Below are 22,967 nucleotides of genomic sequence, written 5' to 3' on the forward strand. Positions count from 1 at the left end.
TTCATCTGAATGTCCCAAACCAAACGACTATAAAATATGTTCGGAATGCTCTGAGGAAGGACACACCTGGAAAGACTGCTCCAATGGTTACAAAAAATGAATAAACTGTAAGGGTGACCATAAAACACTGGCTATGAAATGCCAACAAAGAAGAGACATAATAAATTTTAAAAGAAAAGAGGGCCAGGAAAGCACAACTTACAGCAGTATGGCGAAAAGAAACACCAACAACCAACAAACGAACTTCCCAGAAATGACGTCCGTCTCTCCAAACACACACACCCTCATATACGCCTGCTTCATGTACGCACACATAGTCAACATTGGAAATCCAGGATCCTTCCAGCAAGAAGTCAACAAAATGTTCAAGATGAACAACCTACCACCAATAAAAACACCTGACAATCCCCCCCTCACAAGCAATCCTAAACGTGATGTCACAACGGCCTAACTCAAACTTAGCAAGCTTGGCGGAAGGAGGATCAAGCGCAGCAGGTACTCGGGAAAAAGAGAAAGAAACAAAAAATGTGGAAGAGATGGTTGAGGCAGGAGCAGACACTGAACAAGCACAAGAAACAATAAACATAATGCAAGAAACAATAATGGTACAGGGAAAGAGAAAATACCAAATCAAAGGGGAAGAGATAGGGTTAACGCTCTATACAAAACAGAGTGAGGGATGACCAGTAAAAGAAGACTTTACAAGACAAGTACTGGTAAAGGGCTACAAAACAAGAAGTACAAATATACATGCACGGACAGAGAACTTTCAGATGAGGATGTAGTAATAAGGATGATCGAGAAAAAGTCAATGGACATCGCGGCACAATGGTTCGCAAGAGTAGACAACAGCACTTTCAGTAAAATAAGATCTGGCCTGATTGAGGAGAAAACACCACCACCCAGAAAAGGACTAAGAATAATAAATAACACAGGGTAAAAAACACTTACAGAAAGTAGAGGGAGAAACCTAACAACAAGAACCCAGTAAACACACAAAACTAATTATACAACGTGGAAGAGATAAAGATTATACAACACAACGTGTTGCTTTCGAGCAAGCAGAGGCACGGGCACGGCTCTCACGGTCATACACGAAACAATAGCGGACCATATAGCACGGAGAGATCAGGTTTACCTAGTCCTACGAGATGTTGCAAAAGCCTTTGATAAAGTGTGGCATGCAGGTCTACAATACAAGATTGCACACCTTAACTTACCTCTCACCATCACCAAATACCTAATTAACTATATCACAGGACAAAAGGCAAAAAATAAAAGTAGGCAACTATACAGGACAAGAGTTCACTCTGACAGCCGGTGTACCCCAAGGTTCAGTCAGCCATCTCGCCAATGCTATACATAATGTACACCTCAGAGCTCCCTCAACCTGCATGGGGATGCATAAACGTTCAATACGCAGACGACGTGAAAAAAGTTGGAAAGTTTCGTTAAGTCGGCGCAACATGGAAACATGGAAATGCAGGCAACATAAAGCCTATTAGCTCATTACGAGGTCGCCCGCTTGGGTGATTTAATCTGCTCGACCGCCACTTGGGGCTTGAGGAGCATATGAAAGCACCTCGATATTGAGGAGCAGATCGTTATTCAGTTTACTCCCGATGCAGCGAAATGACGGTCGATTCTATATTTGAAGAAACTTCTTCCAGTGTCTGTGTTACATCGACTCGACTGAATGGGTAAACCGTTATTTCTAGTTCCTGAGTTGGTTTGCAGTTCAAAGAATTTGGAGTAATGGACGTTATTGAACTTTTCAGATACTTGAGGACTTAATCATATCCCTTCGTAGGCGCCTTTTCTCCAATGTAAAGAGAATGAGTCGCTTGAGTCGTTCCTCGTACGGTTGAGCCCTTAAGGTTGGAAACATCTTTGTGGCGCGTCGTTGAATCCTTTCCAGTAAAGCAATGTCCTTTCTGTAATTAGGAGACCAGAACTGTACTGCATACTCGAGGTGCGGTCTTACCATGGAATTATACAAGGATAGTATCACGTCTGGTGGTTTACACTCGAAGTTCCTCGCCATGAACCAGAGCATAGTGTTGGCTTTGTTATATGCTTTTTTACAGTGATTCGCGTGTTTCAGGTCACTGCTGATAGTGAGTCCAAGATCCTTTTCCTCCTGCATCGCCTGCAGAGGTTTCCCATTCATGATGTATGTGTGGTTGCTACTTCTGGACCCAATGTGCATGACTTTGCATTTGTCAACATTAAAAGACATTTGCCATTTTTTCGACCATTCAATGATGTGATTGAGGTCTTTCTGTATGATTTCTCAGTCGGTCTTTGTGAGGGCCTTTCCACCCACTTTGGTGTCATCAGCAAATTTGGATATTGTGGATTTCAGTCCTGATTCTAGGTCATTGATATATATGATAAAGAGGATGGGCCCCAGCACTGACCCTTGAGGCACTCACTAGTGTTTGGAAGCCAATCGGAAGGCTGTCCGTTGAGTAGTACTCGTTGTTTTCTGTCGGTAAGCCAATCTCTTATCCACGCGATGAGATTGGCTCCAATGCCCGCCGAGTGCAGTTTCTTAAGGAGTCGCTCGTGCGGTACCTTGTCGAAGGCTTTCTGAAAGTCCAGGTATATAACATCACTGGGGATGTGGGCATCCCAGTTCTTAGATATACCTTGGAAGAAGTCTAATAAATTCGTTAGGCAGGAGCGCTTGTTTCTGAAGCCATGCTGGGTGTCGGAGATTATATTATTGTCTTCTAGAAATTTAACAAGTTTGTCTCTAATAATCTTTTCGAGTAATTTTCCTGCCACTGATGTCAAACTTATGGGCCTGTTGTGTAATGCAACGCTTTTGTCTCCTTTTTTGAAAATCGGTGTTACGTTCGCCATCTTCCACTCTTCCGGGACCTTGTTCAAATGAACAGACTGGTTGAATATATTAGTGAGTGGCTGAAGTATTTGTTGTTTAAGCTCTTTTAATAACCGCGGGGACAAACCGTCAGGTCCTGTTGACTTGCTCGTGTCGAGTTTGGCCAGATACTTTTTCACTTCTTGGTCGCATATTGAGACAATTTCCAGGGGCGTGATCCCCCTCGGCGGGTCAGGGCTCTCGGGCATGGTTTCGATGTCCTCGATTGTGAATACGGATGCGATAATACTGTTGAGGATTCTGGCCATCTGTTTACTTTCCTGAGTTACAGATCCAGTCTCGTTTGTCAGGGGACCAATATCGGATTTCACTTTCTTTTTCGATCTGATGTATATGAAGATTTTTAAAAAGTTTGTCTTGATGTCGTGCTATTTGTTTTTCGTAGTTTCGTTTACTACTCAGAATAAGGGTGCAACAAGCTCTGAGGCTGTTGTGGTACTGTGTACGAGCTTCGGCCGTGTCATTCTCTTTCATTAGGTTATAATTCGTTTTTTTAAGTTAACCGCCCTTTTTATTTCTCTGGTCATCCACGGTGGATCTACGGCACCTTTTACTCGCCTGTGTTTCGTAGGCACTGTAGGCTTTTCTACTCCCAAAAGCTTATCTTTGAAGTCGTTCCACACGTTGTCGATTGTATTGTCGGTTGGGTTAAGTTGGTCTCAGGTCGCAGAGGGTTTTAGTAGGATTATTTAGCTGTTCTGTGTTAGGTTAGTTTTGGTTCCACCAGAGCGGTTTGTTCAATGTATAAGGGAGAAAAAAAGGGTGTTTTATATTGTATTAGGTCTCGGGAGAATTAACAAACAAATTTTGCATTAAATTTTATTATTACCAACTTAATAAATGAATAGCTTGCCGTAAATACTTAAAGATTCATGGAGACAAGGTGCAGGGCATGGATATATGAAATAAAAAGTTCCAGAGCAAGGTGGTTAAGCCCACCACTCTTCTCTCGTACTATATTTCTATACTTTTGATTTATACTAGTTTCCCCTCCCCCTTTGCATTTTTTCACCCCTCCTTCGATCTATCCACCGGAATGAATGAATGAACCCCACTAGTCCCTCTCTCCCGCTCGCTCCGGTAAATTCTCTCTCTCTCTCTCTCTCTCTCTCTCTCTCTCTCTCTCTCTCTCTCTCTCTCTCTCTCTCTCTCTCTCTGTGTGTGTGTGTGTGTGTGTGTGTGTGTGTGTGTGGGTGTGGGTGTGTGAATTGAATAGAGATTTGAGTTTACCAACTGATGTCTTCATCCTGGTATTAGTAAAATGACTGTGCATAATAAAAAAATTCATAACCCTATATAATTAAAACCACAATACCTGATGAAACTAACAAAGGTACATAAAAAACACTGGTTTTATTGATGGGTTTTTGGTTTAAACCAGGGCTGTCAAACTCATGGCCCGCGGGATAGTCATAAATGGCCCGCGGTATCACGGTAACTTCAATCTTGGCCCTCATGACGGCACTTCAGAATATGAATTGGCCCTGACACCCCTGGTTTAAACCGCCAACCCTGCTGTACATAATTAAAATCTTTCATATAGTTAAAACCACAATACTTAGGAAACTAACAAAGATACACACGCAGTGATTCCCAACCGGTGTGCCGCGGCACCAAGGGGTGCCGTGAGATCTTTTGAGGGTGCCGCCAAAATTCAGGGGAAAAAATTGCATTAACTTCACTCTCTCTGCTTCTGCTGCTGCTGCACAATTTAGCGATCGAATTTTCAACTTAGCTACTTTTCATTGAATTTGTATAATAATTTGTACTTATGGAAAATTACAATCCAGGAGAACAATACTAATTATATGATTTTGCTGTGTAATAATTGTACGGACACTGGAGAGAACAGCTTGGCGGGAGAGTGGGAGGGAGGGAGGGGAGTGAGGGTTGTAGACTGACGCGTATGACACACGTACAGGGCAGGGCGCACAGCGAGTCGCCACTGGCGGACTGGCCAGAGCCCAGAATGTCTCAGTACTGATTGGTGACGCAAAGGAAGCAGAAGGTATGACATATCCTCCTCCCTCAGCTCGTTAGCAATACATACCTGGTATGTATTGCTAACTAGCTGAGTTCGTGAGTCGTTTGTTCATCTTTTTCTTTTTTTTAGTAATTAATTACGAAGTATTAGTAATGAATTTCTCTATGCTTTATAACACCAAAAGCAAAATTTAATAATTTTCTCCTGTAATACCAAATGTAAACACGTCGTAAATTTGTGATCATTTGCAATTCTTGAGATAAGCTAAAACCGTGTTTGTCGCTTTCTACCTAAGTATCAAAAACTAATTTAAGATATAATAAAAAAACAACGGAGATTTTAAATATGTATTTCCTTATAAGGGTGCCGGGAAGTTTTGAAAGGCTTGCCAAGGGTGCCGCAAACTAGAAAAGGTTGGGAACCACTGCACTAAAGAAAAGAATTAAAAAAAAATATTAGTTGGTTTAAACCACTGTTTAAACCATGGTTTAAACCATTTGGTTTAAACCGGCAACCCTGACAGGAATACTAATTTTAAAGGGGTTACTACTACTACTACTACTACTACTAATACTACTAATACTACTACTACTACTACTACTACTACTAATAATAATAATATTACTATTTTTCTAGTGGGTTAAATTTCTCCATCCCTGAGGCCCATCCCAGCCTCAGGGTCACCTTTGACACATAAAAACAATAAGTATAGCGACAAATGTTGATCATCACCATGCACACACACACACACACACACACACACACACACTTTATGGCCTCTTGTTTTTACTTGGCCGTCACCTCGTAGACGTCGTCCCGTATATGCTTAAGGATAGGAATCCTTTGTCGCACCTTATCCACGTAGTCCATGTCTGAAAGGGTTTAGGGCTTGTTAGTGCTGTTGTGGAAATGTCTCGATCCTTACTACACAATGCCGTAAGGTCTGGAATAGGGCAAAATCAGTGTGATTCCCAGTACGGCAATGTACCAAATATCCAACCCGAGATGGTCTAGCAGCAAGAGGAGGTATCATAGGACATGTAAATTTATGGCATAATTCTAATACTTCAACGCTATCTCAAGACTGTGTTTTGAGTATCAGCAGTGGCATAGTTAGGCCTGGGCTTTCGGGGCTATAGCCCCGAATGTTTTATGGATAGCCCTGGATCTCTCTTTTTTTTTTTTTTTTAAGAATAGCCCCAACCAGGCTAATACAAAATGTTAATTATTGTTAACCTGTTAGTAATATAAATTAGATTTCATAGATCCCATACGGAGATCAGTAGTAACAAATGTACGGAAGTGGGGGTAATTGGAAGTGGGGGGCATGGAAGTGGGAGGAGGGGGGGTTAGCGGGGGGGGTGACGGAATAGGGGGTAGCTGGACCCCCCCTCCCTATCCCTACCCCCCTACATCTACCCCCCTACCCCCCAAGTCTTTCACTTTTTTCGCATACCCTACCCACCCACCCCTCTCGGGCTAGCGTACGGAAGTTGGGGTACTGGACCAGCGAGAGGGTGACGGGAGTGGGGGTGCCCAGCGGGGGGGTGACGGGAGTAGGGGTGCCCAGCGGGGGGGGTGACGGGAGTGGGGGTGCCCAGCGGGAGGGTGACGGGAGTGGGGGTGCCCAGCAGGAGGGTGACAGGAGTGGGGTGCCCAGCAGGGGGTGACAGGAGTGGGGTGCCCAGCAGGAGGGTGACGGGAGTGGGGGTGCCCAGCGGGAGGGTGACGGGAGTGGGGGTGCTCAGCGGGAGGGTGACGGGAGTGGGGGTGCCCAGCGGGGGGGTGACGGGAGTGGGGGTGCCCAGCGGGGGGGTGACGGAAAAGGGGGTAGTTGAAGGGTTAAGATATGATCGCGGAAAAAAGGACTCGAATGACCGCAAGATTATAATCATGGAAAAGGGTAAAGGCGTTACCTCACACACACACACACACACACACACACACACACACACACACACACACACACACACACACAGCGCGGTCAATATTAATGGGTTTAGATATATGCTGATTGACATCTTCGAAACGACATGTGCTTCTTCCTTCCCTTTTATCGTTTCCTCTCTCTCTCTCTCTCTCTCTCTCTCTCTCTCTCTCTCTCTCTCTCTCTCTCTCTCTCTCTCTCTCTCTCCCAGGATAGATAATTCACGTTCCCTCCTCCTCTTCTCCTCTTTCTCCTCCTCCTCCTCCTCCTTCTCCTCCTGTTCTTCCTTACCTCTCTCTTATGCATTCCTCTCTTTAGTGTTATATTTCTTCTTCCTTTTCCTTTCTTTCTGATTTTGCCTTCATTTGTTTCTTATTTTGTACGTGTTTATCATTTTTTTTATCAATTGTTTTTATGTGTTGTTTTGCTTGGATTCTTTTAACTTTCTGCTCTCCTCTGTTACCTCGTCCCTCCTTCCCTTCCCTTCCCATCCCTTCCCTTTCCTTCTCTTCTTTCCCTCTTCTCTTTACTTCCCCCTCCCCTTTGCTTTCCTTGACTTTTCTTCACTTTACCTACCGTGACCTTTCCCAACCGTGACCTTTCTTCACTTTCCCTACCTTACATTTCTCTTATTTTTCCCTCGACTCCTTCCTTTTTCTTTTCTTTCCTTCTTTTCCTCTTCCCTTACCCTTCTCTTATTTCTTCTCCTCTTCCCTTTCCTATCCTCCCTTTCCCTTGTTCCCTCTCCATTCTTTCCTTCTCTTCAATACCCTTCCCGTCTCCCTCCCATTCCATTACATCCCTTCACCCCTTTCTCTTCCCTTCCCTCCCCTTCCCTTTCCCTCCCCTTCACCCCTTCCCTTTCCCTCCCCTTCACCCCTTCCCTTTCCCTCTCCTTCACCCCTTACCTTTCCCTTTATATTCCCCTTTTCCTCCCTCCCTTCTCTCTCTCCCTCCATATCTTCTTTTTCCCTCCTTTCCCTCTACCTTTCATTCCTCCCTCCTCCTCCTCTTCCTCCTCTTCTCTCCCTTCCATCATACCTTTCTCCCTTCCTCTTCTCTCTCCTCCCCATCCATCCCTCCCTCCCCTTCCCTTTCCTTCCCTCGTGTTATTAAATAAGTCAGATTTATCTCAAATTCACTGTCTGGGCAGACAAATATTCGGAAAAGAGAAGGCAATCTAGTTTGTAGATATATATAAATATGCTGTATATTCACGTCCTTATGGATATCTTCTTGTTGATTTGGGTATAAATACTCCTGAATCCCTACAGTTTCGCTCAAACATTGTTGGAAAACCCCCGGGTGAACGCGTATTCCAATGGTGAACTCCAGGAAGAAGGAATTCTTACACGTTCTATACTCCCAACATAACGAACCCTATGGTTTAAGCTCTCAGCTACTTCTGGTCTTACTCGCCTAAGCCTTTGCAGCTGCTTTCTTAACCCCTCGAAGTCCGCCTTCCTGAAGTCAGGTATTAATTAATTAAGTATTGTTTCTGCTGACTCTATCCTCCCATTTAATATTAAATCTAATTTCCTTATGGTCACTGGTACTTAATGAATCCCCAACCTCAATATTGCTTATTATGTCTTCTCTATTAGTTAACAACAAATCCAAAATATTTTCTTCGCTCGTTGGTGTTCTAATTAACTGCTTAAGGAAACTATCCTGCATCACATTTAACAAATCCTGTGCCTCACATCTAACAAATCCTGTGCCTCACATCTAACAAATCCTGTGCCTCACATCTAACAAATCCTGTGACTTTTGGTCTCCGGGAGAGGAGGAGGAGGAGGAGGAGGAGGAGGAGGAGGCACACAAAAGAACACAAAGGAAGAACAAACAACAGCAGACCTGCTGGTCCTTACGAGGCTGTTTGTGACAAGCTACACTAACTATCTAATCAAAGGTGGAAGATGAAGGACAGCAAAGGCGAAGGCTCCTCCAGCCAAAGCTGGCAGGAAATGAAAAAGAACCATGCAGCATGGAAAAACTGCATGGAAATTTGTGTGCCTGTGAGATCAAGACAACGCTTGCTGAGCACCCAATGATGATCACGAGACTAAGATTCCCACCCGCGGGATGTACTGTGAAATTTATTAATCATGCTAAAGCATATGAGCCATCTTATTTAGCATTCTATGACTTTGAGAGTATTCTCGTAGAGCCTTCTCCGAATGTGTCTGGATGTGTAAAGAGACATCACTTTGCCATAGCGTATGCTTACATTATAGTGAATAGAAACGGAGAAACAGTAAAAAGCGGATCCTATTGTGGAAGTAATGATGTAAACCATTTTATTCATACAATGCAGCGTTCCTGGAAGAAGTTAAAATTTTCTAAAGGCTACAATAAAATCAATTTGACCGATGAAGATACGACACGTCACAATGAGCAAACTTACTGTCTTCTCTGCAAACAGGGTTTTTAAAAGATAAAGGAGTAAAACATCATGACCATGAAAAATCAGGAAACAATTACATTGGAGTTTATTGTGATGGATGCAACCTTCAAATGAAAAATCACAAATTGAAGGTCACTCTCATTGCACATAATGCGGATTACGACTATGTCGTTAATCCTGCGTGAATTAACGCTACCTGACTTGAAAATCAAACTAAGACCAAAACGTTCAGTTCACAAATACCATGAAGTCATCATAAATGACTTGAGATTTATTGACTCGTATGTCTTTATGTCTGGTTCACTCGCGGCTTTAGCGAACCAATTCATCAGTAATGGAACGAACCCATATGCACACAACAGATGTTGAAAGATGTGCCAACACCTGCGTTGCCATTATTGATCAAGGGAAAGCAGGTTTTTTTGTTATGACTATGTGGATTCGATGGAACGACTTTCTGAAACACGTCTTCCATCCCGCGAAGATTTTTTTTTATTTGCTTCAAGAAGCCACTGCCACAATGCATGTGTCTCTTGCTGCAGGGTTGGGGAGGGAGTTGTCCCAGAAATACAAATTCTGCTACATTTAAAAATTCATCCTGCACGCTGTTTTTACCTACAACTTCAATATGTTTTTTTTTTTCACAGCAAAGGAGTTAGCAAGTTCAGAAGAGCAGTCAGCGTGGAAATATCGATAGAAGATAGAAAGAGAGGCAACATCGCGGCGGAATCTAAGAGGTAGAAGACTATCAGTAGAAGGAGGAGAGCTGATGAGACGAAGAGCCTTAGACTCCACTCTGTCCAGAAGAGCTGTGTGAGTGGAGCCTCCCCACACGTGAGATGCATACTCCATACGAGGGCGGACAAGGCCCCTGTATATGGATAGCAACTGCGCGGGGGAGAAGAACTGGCGGAGACGATACAGAACGCCCAACCTCGAGGAAGCTGATTTAGCGAGAGAGGAGATATGAAGTTTCCAGTTGAGATTTTGAGTTAAGGATAGACCGAGGATGTTTAGTGTTGAAGACGGTGACAGCTGAGTGTTGTCGAAGAATAGGGGATAGGTGTTTGGAAGATTGTGTCGAGTTGATAGGTGGAGAAATTGAGTTTTTGAGGCATTGAAGGACACAAGGTTCCTTCTGCCCCAATCGGAAATGATAGCAAGGTCTGAGGTTAAGCGTTCTGCAGCCTCCAGTCTGGAGTCGTGTACTTCCTGTTGAGAGGGTCTTCTATTGAAAGAAGTTGAATAATGCAGAGTGGAGTCGTCGGCGTATGAGTGGACAGGACAGTTTGTTATGGAAAGAAGATCATTGATGAATAACAGGAAGAGAGTGGGTGATAGGACAGAGCCCTGTGGAACGCCACTGTTGATAGGTTTAGGGGAAGAGCAGTGACCGTCTACCAACGCAGAGATAGAACGGCCGGAAAGGAAACTGGAAATAAAGGAACAGAGAGAGGGATAGAATCCGAAAGAGGGCAGTTTAGAAAGCAAAGACTGGTGCCAGACTCTATCGAAGGCTTTCGATATGTCTAGCGCAACAGAGAAAGTTTCATCGAAACGGCTAAGAGAGGATGACCAAGAGTCAGTCAAGAGAGCAGTTGTTTGGGACCGTATGTATATATAGTCCATATGGAGGGTATGAGATATGGCGAAAAGGCACTGTAGTATGTGATGGTAAGGTTATATTTTTGTGTGGAAATGACTATCAGGAACAGTCTTGAAATGCAAATATTTTTTCATCAAAAAGGTCACACTCACCCAGGTCACCATAGATGATGGTCTCCTTTTCCTCACAAGTGGCGATGACCTCCCCCCAGGGGTTGACAATCGTGGAGTGGCCCCAGGTGACGAAAAAATGGTTTGTGTTGCGAGCGGGAGAAACGTTCGCCACGTACACCTGGCGGTAGAGGATTAAAGATTGAGACTGATGGCGAAAGTTGACAGCCGGTATTCAAACAGCTGTTCAGAAGTCAAGGATGTACACAGCAGGTCCCAGGGTTTTGATGCGAGTTTTTCTTGGCAAAAGTCTTTTGGGAATTAGGTTCAGCAGAAACAAACTAACCATACCTTAACCATAACCATTCAAAAACTGTTTAAAAGTCGAGGATGTACACAGCAGGTATGGAGGTCTCAGGATTTCAGTTTGAATTTTCTCTGTGCAAGTCTGGGGATTTTGGTTGAGTGGACACAAAATAGTAGCCATTTTTTGCTGGTTATAGGATGCTGGATTTCCTAAAATGCTCTAGTTTTGTGGACTGACATTCAAACACTTATATGATTCACATACAGCAAAACAAGCCAGACCCCATCATCACTTCACACTTTTGATATTTGTTATTTGTCCAATATTGCTGATATGGTGATGGTGTAAGATCCACTTCCCAACAGTAGAAGGCAAGTAAATGCATGTCATGGGCTGGAGCCACACAGCTGAAGGTGGAAAGTCATTTTTACGGTTGAAAAAATCGATTTTTTGAAAATCTTAGTATGAACTTCCGCCGCACTGCCAAGCATTAGAGCGTCATGGTGGCCTTTAATTAAATACCTACTACCCTACGCACGGAGGATTTAAACATATATACTGTCACTTCTCTTCGTGTATCTTCTATTTGCATCCTCTTTTTCCATTTTTTTTGTGATTATATGTAATTATGGTACTGTATGATAGTCTCTTCACATCTCACGCGGGAAGAGAGTGAGTGAGTGTGTAGCGGGGAGGCAGTATTGATTTTGTGGAGCGGGAGGGTACACACGCTCTGCACTCACACTGCATTTCGCTTTAGCCTGCTTATACCGTCTTCCAGTGGATTTTCAGACACTATGGGGAAGCGGAAAGCAAAGGCAGTGAAGTGGAGTGAGGCTGCAAAGAAACGTATGAAGGTGTACTGGGAGAAAGTGAAAGAGGAAAAAAGTGAAGATGCGGTAACACCACAGCCTAGTGTGGGTGATGCAGAGAAGGAACAGCTGACCGCCGCAGCATACAGAGATAAACTTTTAGCAGGAAAACTGATAATGATAATGCCCTTGTGCTTATTTCCATTGGGAGACTGAAAGAACTTATCAGTGGAAAGACGTGTGAAGTATGTGGAGAGCAGGCACAGACGAGGATCACAAATAAGTACTTTGACTGTGTAGTACAAGTGAGATGCAACAATTGTAAGTTACTGATGTGTCATAGTGAGCATAGTAAGCTGTGGCTACATCAAAATAAAGCAAAGTTTGCTGGCCTAAAAAGGGTAAGATTTATGTCTCAGCTCACAATACTTGAGCACAACTTGGGAAATGAGGCAAATAGCTACATTGCCTATATAGGCTTCCCTTCAACTCCTGAGGCAACAATAACAAGAAAACAAATGGATAAAGCCAGGATTTCTCCACACCAACTAAAAAAGAAGAGAAATGAAACAAAAAGCCGCGAGTCTGCAGATTATCAGCCAGGTGGCTTTGATGCATAAACCTGGCGACAATGAGTTGGGTGGCGCCCAATGATACCCTCCCCTCTGAGGGAGTAATATATTGTATTTTAGAATACATTGTGCATTCCTACATGTATTATAAGAGACAAAAGGGGACCAGGTGCCTAAATCTACATCGAGGAAAATCAATTGTGAGCACACCCTCCCCGTAGCAGTGACCTGAGATGACCTGAAAGAGCTTCCTTGGAAAGCTGACCTCTTGAACATTATCAGAGGGGTTAGATAAGGAACGAGACATAGTTGTGTTGTGCCAGAAAACATCTCTGTACCGTACATTGTCACCTCAACATAAAAGTGCGTTTTTCTCAAAATGAAAATTTTAATGTAAAGAAATATATATCTCGATTTGTATTGGGACGAATTTGATTTTTTTGCACCATAATACTCAGAAGAATGATCTACAAAACTGCATATTGAGATTCGTTAATGTCGAAGTTTGTAGGATCTGTGAATTTTTTTTCGGTAGTTTTACAGAAAAAATTACCGTTTGAATTGATTTTGTTTTGTGCACTTATTATTAGCGATATACAAATGATGATATGCAGTAGTGTCCCGTTGGGTGTCTTTCAAATCTCATATAAAGTATATTTCTTTACTTTGAATAGTTTTCCGTGAATAAGAATTTTTTAAGCATATGTAAAACTTTAAAAAAATACTCCATCAATTTTTATGAAAATTATATCGGGTACCTCACAGTCTAGTGTTTAAACTATAAAAAAAAGCATTGGTCTAGACGAAAAATTACGCCCGCAGGAGATCAAAATGTCCGAACACGACCGTAAAAATTACTTTCCCCCTGAATTCAGTGCAGCACTAACAGCCTTGTGGCATGGGACAGGCAACGCCTCCAGCAATCATCAGCAACACAGCGGTGCTCGTGCAGTTGCCACCAGAGCACAGCCGTGTACAAGACGTCTCTTTTAAACACCAAAAGGAGCGTCACTCGCCTGGTTGTCAATGGCACGGGTTCGTTGCAGCAGCTGCCAGTGGTCCGGGCGGTTACATTGCAGGAGGCTCCGGGTAGATCACCACTTTGCACCCTAAAAAATTCCATATTAAGCCTTACTTGTATGATACACAATTTTTGCATTAAGAAATAAAATAGAAAGCTCACAGTCCATTTTCTATATGCAGGGGTTGGGGGATATCACATGAATGAATCAGTCATTACATGCAGTCATTATACATTAAATTTGTCCAGCAGCCCTGCCTCCTCCCTCACCCTTGCTCCAATGTGACCTAAACTCTTTTCACCCAACCAGTCATCTCCCATAGCTATGAAAGAGGGGGGGGGGGGCAGGGCTTCTGGGTCACTCTAGTGTATGCTGACTATACCTATTAGCACAAGTAAATGTATCGATTCCTTGAAACAAAGCATAAGTCAGTTCCCACAAATGCCACTGGTCAGAACATCAATAGTCTGGATTCCTGAAGGCACGGAGCTATGATTTAAAAAACCTGTTCAGATATTTTTAGGCAGGAAACTAGCCCCCCAAATAACGAATGTACAAACTTTACAGAGCATGAAATGATAAGAATTACAGATTAAAACTACTGCATGCCTGGCTGTCACCCACCCATCAGTCATACCAAGGAACTGCTGGACAAATTCTACCAAAGCCCTTGCCACGTGCACTAAAATATGGATACCAAAATATTGAATAATGAAAAAAACAAAAATAAAGCCTCCAAGCCAAACATCCACCAATCAAACCAAGAAATTAGTTCATGTTGACCTCCACCTTAATCCTGCGCTCACAAACTATTTTACAAAATCACTCTCCTTCATTCTCATTACAAGTCCAAACCATCTCATAATATATTTTCGCTGCTTTGAAAAGTGTGAAATAATACACGGTACAATCTGCAAAGTGACAAACTGTATCCCAGAACGCTAAGTGTGAGTATGTTATGCACGGAATATCAGTACTAGACTGAGACCAATGCTTTGTACAAGAGGAATTGGGATGTTACGTCTCCTTGCTAACCTTGCTGACGTCACGGGATTGTGTAATGGGAACAAGCACAGAAGACGAACATGTGATTTGTAAACTTCAGCACATAACATGTAGGAGAGAAAGAGTGACAAACATAACAAATACGCAGTAGGCAATGACAAACATAACAAGTAGTATGCAAAAGAGTTGGCAAATGCAGCACAATGTAAGCACTCACCTAACTTTGCATAAAGTCGGGCGATTTCTGGAAACCTCATGTCGTAACAGATGCCGAGACCAATCTTACAGTGAGGGAGCTCAAAGGTGGTCAAGGTGTTGCCAGGAGTGAACACGCTGGACTCTTGCAAGACTATTTCACCAGGCATATTGACGTCAAAAAGGTGCATCTGGAGACAAAACATCAATTCGTAATTTGTTCAGTTTGGTCAATTCAATTTGCTTTTGTTTTGGTCTTTTTTTGCCCTCGAGCTGCTACTACTGTAAAATAAGTTTCCAAAATGGATCGTAGGAACAGTGAGAATTGGATCTAGGTAAACAGCCAAAACATATGATCAAGGTTTGAGGCAGAGGAGTGAGTGTGGCAGGTCATTGTAAAGCGCGTTCAGACCAGTGCAACCTTTCGTGCGCACAGGAGGCATGCGCCTATTGCATGAAGAGGCAAGCAGAGGCATGAATCGGAGCAAGGTAAGGCATGCTTCAAGTCTGTGCGCACAGGCCAACGTGCGCAGACGAATGGAGCGCAATTTTTTCCCCATCCATGACGGGGAGACTCGTGCAACAGTCGCCAGTCAGCCACGATTTAATATACCTTGTGTTTTCTAATTTTCAGGTCCTCCTTTATATTGTCAGTATGGCGGATTGGTCCAATGAAAAAAATATAATCTTTATTGAGGATTATCGTTCATCTACTTGTCTGGATGGATAGCTCCGCAGACTATAAAGACAGGGTGAAACGGAAGGATGCTCTACAGTTCCTCAAAAATATATATGAAAAGGGACGTTATAGGCAGTCCTAAACAAAATTAAAAGCCTTCGGTCGTACTCCCTCTTCTTCTACACTCACACATACGTGCAAGATATTTACTGACCCAGCACTCACGTTTTTTCCTTCGATTTCATCTTTGTCGCAAAATAATACCAGCTCATTGCCGTCTCGATTGTAGAGAAGGCCTGACAGCTCAAATTATGAGTCATCCAAGTAAAGCCGAGTGTCCCGCGCTCTCCAATAAAAAAAAATGTTTGTTTGTTTTAATGCATATCTTTGTGAAAAAATATTTTTTCTCTGATAAATAAAGGTTTTCCAACATTAATATCTAATAAACATTATCAAATTAGACATAAAAAAGAGGACATAAATAAGATATAAGGAGAGGGAGAAATATTCACACACAAAAATATAGAAATACATTGACAGTCGTAACTGGGTACTCCTATTAGTTTGATTTTTTTTACCGTTCCTAAATATCACTTTTTGACATTCATAACGCTGTCGTTACAGTTATTATATTCAACAAGGCGATCCTCCATCCCGATACTAGGCAACTCTGTCACCTGCCATCTGGCAACTACGAGTGAGGGGGCTGCAACAGCCCTCTCAAAAGGGCATAAAGAATCAAAGTCAGAGGAAGAAAAGAACATAAAAGCACCTAGGTTCAGGGTGAAGTGTATAAGTGTGCACTGTGGAGTAAATAAGTGCATTGTGTTGAAATGCCAGAATTTTCTCTTTTCTATACTCCAACACGACCACTGCGTGTAACGAAACACACGAGAAATTAATCCAGACAAGGTAAGGTTTTGCCGGCGCCGGGGATCGAACCCGCGACCAGGGAGACGGGAGAGCCACTCCTTAACCAGTCGGCCAAAGAGGTACCCCCCTGGCAGAGTGAGTTATGGGAGGCTCGCCCATCAGGCAAGTCGCTGCACTACACGGCTCCCCGTTCCTATTTAGATTAATTTATGTGTGTTAAGATTTCCCATTTTCTATGAACTTCGGAGAGCATGGGCCATCACTCTACCTGTTATATACCCACTCGGGGTGACACAACAGAATCACAAGAGAGGATGCCACCGCCTTACCACCAGAGAAATGCCAGAATTTTATTTTTTCGATACTCCAACACGACCTCTTGCATGTAACGAAAGGCACGATAAATTAATCCAGACAAGGTAAGGTTTTGCCGGCGCAGGGGATTGAACCAACGACCAGAGAGACGGAAGAGCCACTCCATAACCAGTCAGCCAAAGAGGTACCCCCACTCGCAGAGTGAGTTATGGGAGGTTCGCCCATCAGGCAAGTCGCTGCACTACAGTGTGAAGTATAGAAGTGTGGAGAAGGAGGACCTAAGAAGCGATACAAAGCGTTACAGGTCAAAAGAAGAAGACAGCATACCTACCTGGCACAGGAGATACCGTAATCGGGAAGTGAAAAAAAAAAGTGTAATAGTGGAAACTAACAAAAGGGCATAGAAAAGCAAAGTCAGGGGAAGAAAATAACAGAAAAAACACTTAGGTTCAGGGTGAAGTGTATAAGTGTGCACTGTGAAGTAACTAAGTGCATGTTGTGAAGTATAGAAGTGTTGAGAAGCCGTTACAGGTCAAAAGAAGATCATCTCTGAAAATAATTTACTCATATAATGGACAGTTTGCTTGCACCCCGTTGGCGGGTCGGCTGTGTTTTCGTGCCGCTCTCCGCTCTGCCTTTTCACATGAGGCCCAAAGCTCGCAAACGTCGCATTGCTCGTTCTCGGCGCCTTGTATCCCAGGAGCATGCTTACTCCCTCTCTGGGAAGGGACCCAGAGATCGCTCTCGAAGCCCTGCCACCAGCACGACCAGCACCAGTTCCGACAGCGCCGCCACTTCAGCCTCCTTGCCTCCCGCGGCCGCCACCGCCATGGGCCGAGATAAGAAAAATCCCGTACGGACGCGGTTTCCCCGCCCCCTGCTGCTGATTCCCTGAATCCCCCCGCCCCAGAAGGAGAGGCCCTCGTTCCTTCTCCCCCGCGAGAGAGTAAGGCCCACGGTATGGACACCTCAGAGACTGCAGACGTTCCTGTTAACCAGGGAAAGGTGGACAGGAAGCGACGGAGTTTGCTGTGGCCTCTCAACACAGGTCAGGACACGACGGCTGCCAAGCACTTGTGGTTCATGGGTCTCCTCAAACAGCACCCAGAGGCCAACCCGCTGTTTAAGGAAGGTCGAAACGTTCCCGACATCACGGTGGATAATGGGCCGGTGTACGATCAGCTTGTAACGCAGGGCTTTCAGGTGAAGGTCATGGTGCCTTTGATGGAGTCTCCAAAAACTGTTCTTATTCATGGTGTGCCCATCTATGTAACTGTCAACTGCTTAGCCACTGTTCACAAAGATGATCATGGGGCAAGGTATTCGTGTGAGGTTAAGATACCAAGGGGGTGATCATAAGCCCACACAAAAGGGGATGTTCACATACGTACTCTATGTAATGACACACAAGTGAGGTGCCAGCTCAGTCAGTATGCTAGGGAACCTGTGGGGTGAGGTTGAGGCGGTGTGTGTCAATTCAACTCGTATCAGTAACATTAACATTGTATCAAGATAACACACTAACAAGCTTGGTCCCTAGGAGCTGTGTTCAACGTAGCTATGGAGTGAGGTTGAGGCGGTGTGTGAGGGAGACTCGCTCACACCGTCGGCTTCTCACCTCCCCCCACTGCCCGCGGGCTAGCCAGAGGCTAGTGAACGCATTTATCGGTGGTTTAGTTAACATACAATTGGCCTGTTCCACCAGTTCAGAAGGAGTTCCGAAGCAACTGGTTCTCTCTCACTTAATACAGGTGAAAAATTCTACTAGTCCCTCCTCCGTGAATAAAACTCAACTAATGATCATTCGGCACCTTCGGCTGGGGCGTAGTCACGCCACCAGCTCCACATCTGGTTCGTCTGTCTGTCTAGCGGTTCGTAACCACCTGATTCACAAGCAACACATCAGTTATTATAAGTTATCGATTTCTCAATTTTCCCCGCATTACACGACATTTTCCCCCCATGAAGAATTTTTCACCCCTCAAATTCTTTCTTCACAATCCAAGGTCCACTCTGCCTTTCCCCTGTAGGGGAGTTATCTCTCTTCCCTGACTGTAGTAACCCCTTGCACTTAACATTACTCTGGACGGAGCTCATTATCCCCAAACAGTGATCACAATCCGGTCACTACTCCACAATGTCCATTTGAGATATAACACCAAGATTAGTGATAGGCATTTCCACCCCAGCGGACCTCTTGATTCGCCGGCAGTGTGGGGACTTAACCTTAAGTCCCTTGGTACTCTCGATGGCAAGATTCGTCACCTCAGTCACCCATTCCTTTCATTCTAGTCTACTATCACTCCCTCATTCATTCTAACCTTTCATTTCGTCAGGTCTCCTAAGGTGGGGATACGAGAGCTTGTCACGTCCTGAAGTCGTCCCACCCCGGCGCGACCCGTGTTGACTGTTAGTTGCAGCCAATTTCTGCGAAATAAAGTGGCTTCCATATCACAAAAACCTTCCAACTACTACTCGCGTCTCCGCCAGGTGTGTTAGTGCACCACAGGGTTACCAGTAGCCTTACAAACATTATAAACTTTCCATGTCTCACTGGATCGTCACTTCTAACTCGTCTGGGGAAGTCATGGCCACCGTAAAAGACGACCCTGGCACAGCACAGCCAGGAGAGACTTGAGTGTGCGAAGCATCCTCTCCATGACGACGTTTCCAACGGGGCGGTAGGTGGTAGGGGAATATAGTGTTTTGAGGTGTTGCTGGCAGAAATCTGGGAAGGCGTTCGATATGAACTCGCCCCCGTTGTCCAGGTCGATACCTTCTCGGGCGTCCCGTAGTCAGTCACATACTGTCCAAGAGCCTCCACCACTTGTTGTGTGTGCTTAGACTTAAGTGGGTGGAATTTTACGAATCGACTACGATGACTGATGATGGTGAACACATATTGGTTTTCTGACCTCCCGCAAACAGGTCGGTCAGATAGACGCATTTATACAACGGTTTCCCTACTGAGGGTAATTCCTGCCAGGGCCTCTATAGTCCTTGAATTGTTGTCTAGTTGGACCTTGTACTACATAGCGACAGACGACTACTTTCAAGTTGCACCGATGTGGAACATTTACTGTTGATCAACAGACTAAGTTAAGCGTGTATCAAAATGGAGAGAGGATTTTTCCAAGAAATATTACACGAGGTCAAATTTAAATATCTCATTTAGCAAACGAAAATTATCACTTCCAAACCCATGTTTAGAAACTGCTTCAACCGACAGTTATAATATGATGGATCCTTTTTAAGTAAGATCACCTATCCTATTTCTAACTTAAATTTTACATATTTATACTCGGCCAGATTCTTAAAACCACATTAAACTTGTAGTAATAGGAGGCCTATTCACAAGTTTTTTGCCAGACCGGTAAATTTAGTAAAACGAAGTATATGAGTATGTAAGTCTAGTAAATAAATTTTAATCTTAGAATAATAATGATTAATATTTTTAAACTTTAGTAATAAAACTCTGCATTTGCATACACGCTCTTCACTCGGAAATAACCTTAAAAATTCTCACTTAAAAGTTGAGCTGTTTTCGAATTTGGTTATGGCCTATTAAAGCTGTTTTCCACATGGTCTGTGATGAGTATGCACTTAGGGAAATAATGATGAGACATCCCACCGCTTATGCCACTAGTGTGTTGTAAAACTTCGGTCTTTAAGCTGTGAGGTACTACCAGGGTGTAATGTATGCCTCCATCAATTGTATCCCTAGTATAGTATAGAATCTCATCCCTTATTTCAAATTGCTACAAGATGGTTTTATGGTAACGTTTAGTAGGGACAGAACCTCCTTCCAGAACATTCGGGAGCATTTAGAGAAACATAGCTTAATTCACGACTCGCAGCATGGGTTCACAAAAGGTAGGTCATGCCTCACCAATCTCTTGTCCTTCTACAATAAAGTATTTGAGGCGGTTGACAGATATGAAAATTATGATGTAATCTATCTTGATTTTAGTAAAGCGTTTGACAAAGTTCATCACCAACGACTGTTGCTTAAATTACAGGCTCAAGGAGTAGAGGGTAAAGTTTTGAACTGGGTCAAGGCGTGGCTTAGCAATAGGAAGCAAAGAGTGCAAATCAATGGTAAAAGATCTGACTGGGGATGTGTTACGAGTAGGGTCCCACAAGGTTCGGTATTAGGTCCACTTTTGTTTATTATTTATATCAATGACTTAGATACAGGAATTAGTAGTGATGTTAGTAAATTTGCAGATGATACCAAGATCGGTAGAGTAATTGAGTCGGATCAGAACGCTAGTATTCTCCAAGGTGAACTCAACAGATTGTATGACTGGGCGGATAAATGGCAGATGGAGTTCAATGTAGGGAAATGCAGTATTCTGAGTGTAGGTAGGAGCAACCCCTCACATAACTATTGCTTAAATGACACTCTCATAAGCAGGTCTGGGTGCGAGAGGGATTTAGGGGTCTTAGTGAGCTCTGATCTCCGTCCAAGGGCATAATGCATTCAAGCTAGAAATCGAGCTAATAGGGTACTGAGATTTATTTCAAGGAGCGTAAGCAACAGAAGCCCCGAAGTCTTCCTCAAACTATATTTAGCATTAGTTAGACCTCATCTTGACTATGCGGTTCAGTTCTGGTCACCTTACTTTAGAATGGATATCAAAATGTTAGAATCGGTGCAGAGGAGGATGACTTAGATGATTCAGGGGTTGAGAAACTTGCCATACGAGGAAAGACTCAAACAGTTAAACTTGCACTCTCTAGAAAGGCGAAGGGTGCGTGGAGACATGATCGAGGTTTATAAATGGATGAAGGGCTGTAATAAGGGAGACATTCATAAGGTTTTGTTGGTAAGAGAACCGGTAGGACAAGTAATGGGTTGAAACTGGATAAATTCAGATTCAACAGGGACATAGGTAAAAATTGGTTTACTCACAGGGTGGTGGATGAGTGGAATGGGCTTAGCAGTCATGTGGTGAGTGCCAATACAATTGTCACATTCAAAATAGACTAGATAAATTCATGGACAGCGATATTAGGTGGGGTTAGATACACGGAGCTTAGGGTTAAAGGAGCTGCCTAGTACAGGCCTACCGGCCTCTTGTAGACTCCTGCGTTCTTATGTTCTTATGTTCTTATATTCAATTAATTATCTCCATTTCACTTCTCACTGACGTTCTTAAAGACTAATTTGGGATGACCTAGGAATGTGGTTTCAGGAGTACGTTGGATGATTAGCACTGGCCTTGAAAGTTGGTCGGCCACGAAGTTGTACTTCCCTTTAAATACTGTATCTCATAATTGTATTCTATCATTTCTAAGACCCAGTGGTTCATTCTCGCGGATTTGGTCTTCCTTTTAAAAATACTGGTAAGGGGTTGATGGTCGGTTACTATGGTGAATCTAGTACCCCACAGATAATGGTGAAACTGCCGACAGGTAAGCAGGACCGCTAGTGCTTCCTTGTCAGTGGCGGAGTATCGCCACTCAGTGTGATTTAATTTCTTCGAGAAGTAGCCGAGAGGTTTGGTGACTCCGCATGGTTGGATCGGACTTATGACTCCGCCTACATGGGTGTTACTGGCGTCGGTGGTTATTATGAACGGCTGGTTAGTTTGCGCTCTGGCTAGCACTGGCGCATTAGCAAGGCATTCCTTAAGTATCTCGAAAGCTGTTTGACATTGTTCGTTCCAATTGAAGCTTTCCTTGGCCCGAGTGAGGTTAGTGAGAGTGGTGGCTATTTTTGCAGTTATTTACATGTTTTCGATAGAACCCGGCCATTCCTAAGAATCTCCTGACTTCTTTTACTTTAGTTGGGAGTTTCATTTTTAAGATAGCTTCTACGTTCTCAGGATTAGGTCGGCTGCCCTTTTTTGAGATCTTGTATCCTAGGAATGTGACTTCCTTCTTCCCAAATTCGCATTTACTTAAGTTTAGTTTGACGCCATTCTCAGTGAGTAGGGAAAAAACCTTTCTTGTTAAGGTAGAAAAATCTGGTGCCCAAATGATTAAATCGTCCAAATAGTTTTTAATCCAGCCTTCTTTAAGCAGGGGAGATAGGAGGGTAGCCATATGGCGAGAAAAAAATCGCAGGGGAGCAGCTTAAGCCAAACGGTAGTCACCTGAATCTATACAATGTGACGCCATCGCTGAAGGTGGTAACGTCCCTGCTGTTTTCATCTAATAAAATTTGAAAATAAGCCTCACGCATGTCAAGGGTGGCATAAAATTGCTGGCCCGCTGCTTGTTCTACTAGCTCTTCCAGT

The 22,967-nt window shown here is 43.6% G+C and overlaps 1 pseudogene; it reads right to left on the minus strand.

Annotated features, from left to right (window-relative positions):
• Positions 1-3,713: 3,713 nt before the first annotated feature.
• The window catches only part of LOC126994365 (omega-amidase NIT2-like), a 47,947-nt pseudogene continuing 28,693 nt past the window's right edge, over positions 3,714-22,967 (minus strand).

The sequence above is a fragment of the Eriocheir sinensis genome, unplaced genomic scaffold, assembly GCF_024679095.1.
Source record: "Eriocheir sinensis breed Jianghai 21 unplaced genomic scaffold, ASM2467909v1 Scaffold780, whole genome shotgun sequence".
Lineage (NCBI taxonomy): Eukaryota > Metazoa > Arthropoda > Malacostraca > Decapoda > Varunidae > Eriocheir > Eriocheir sinensis.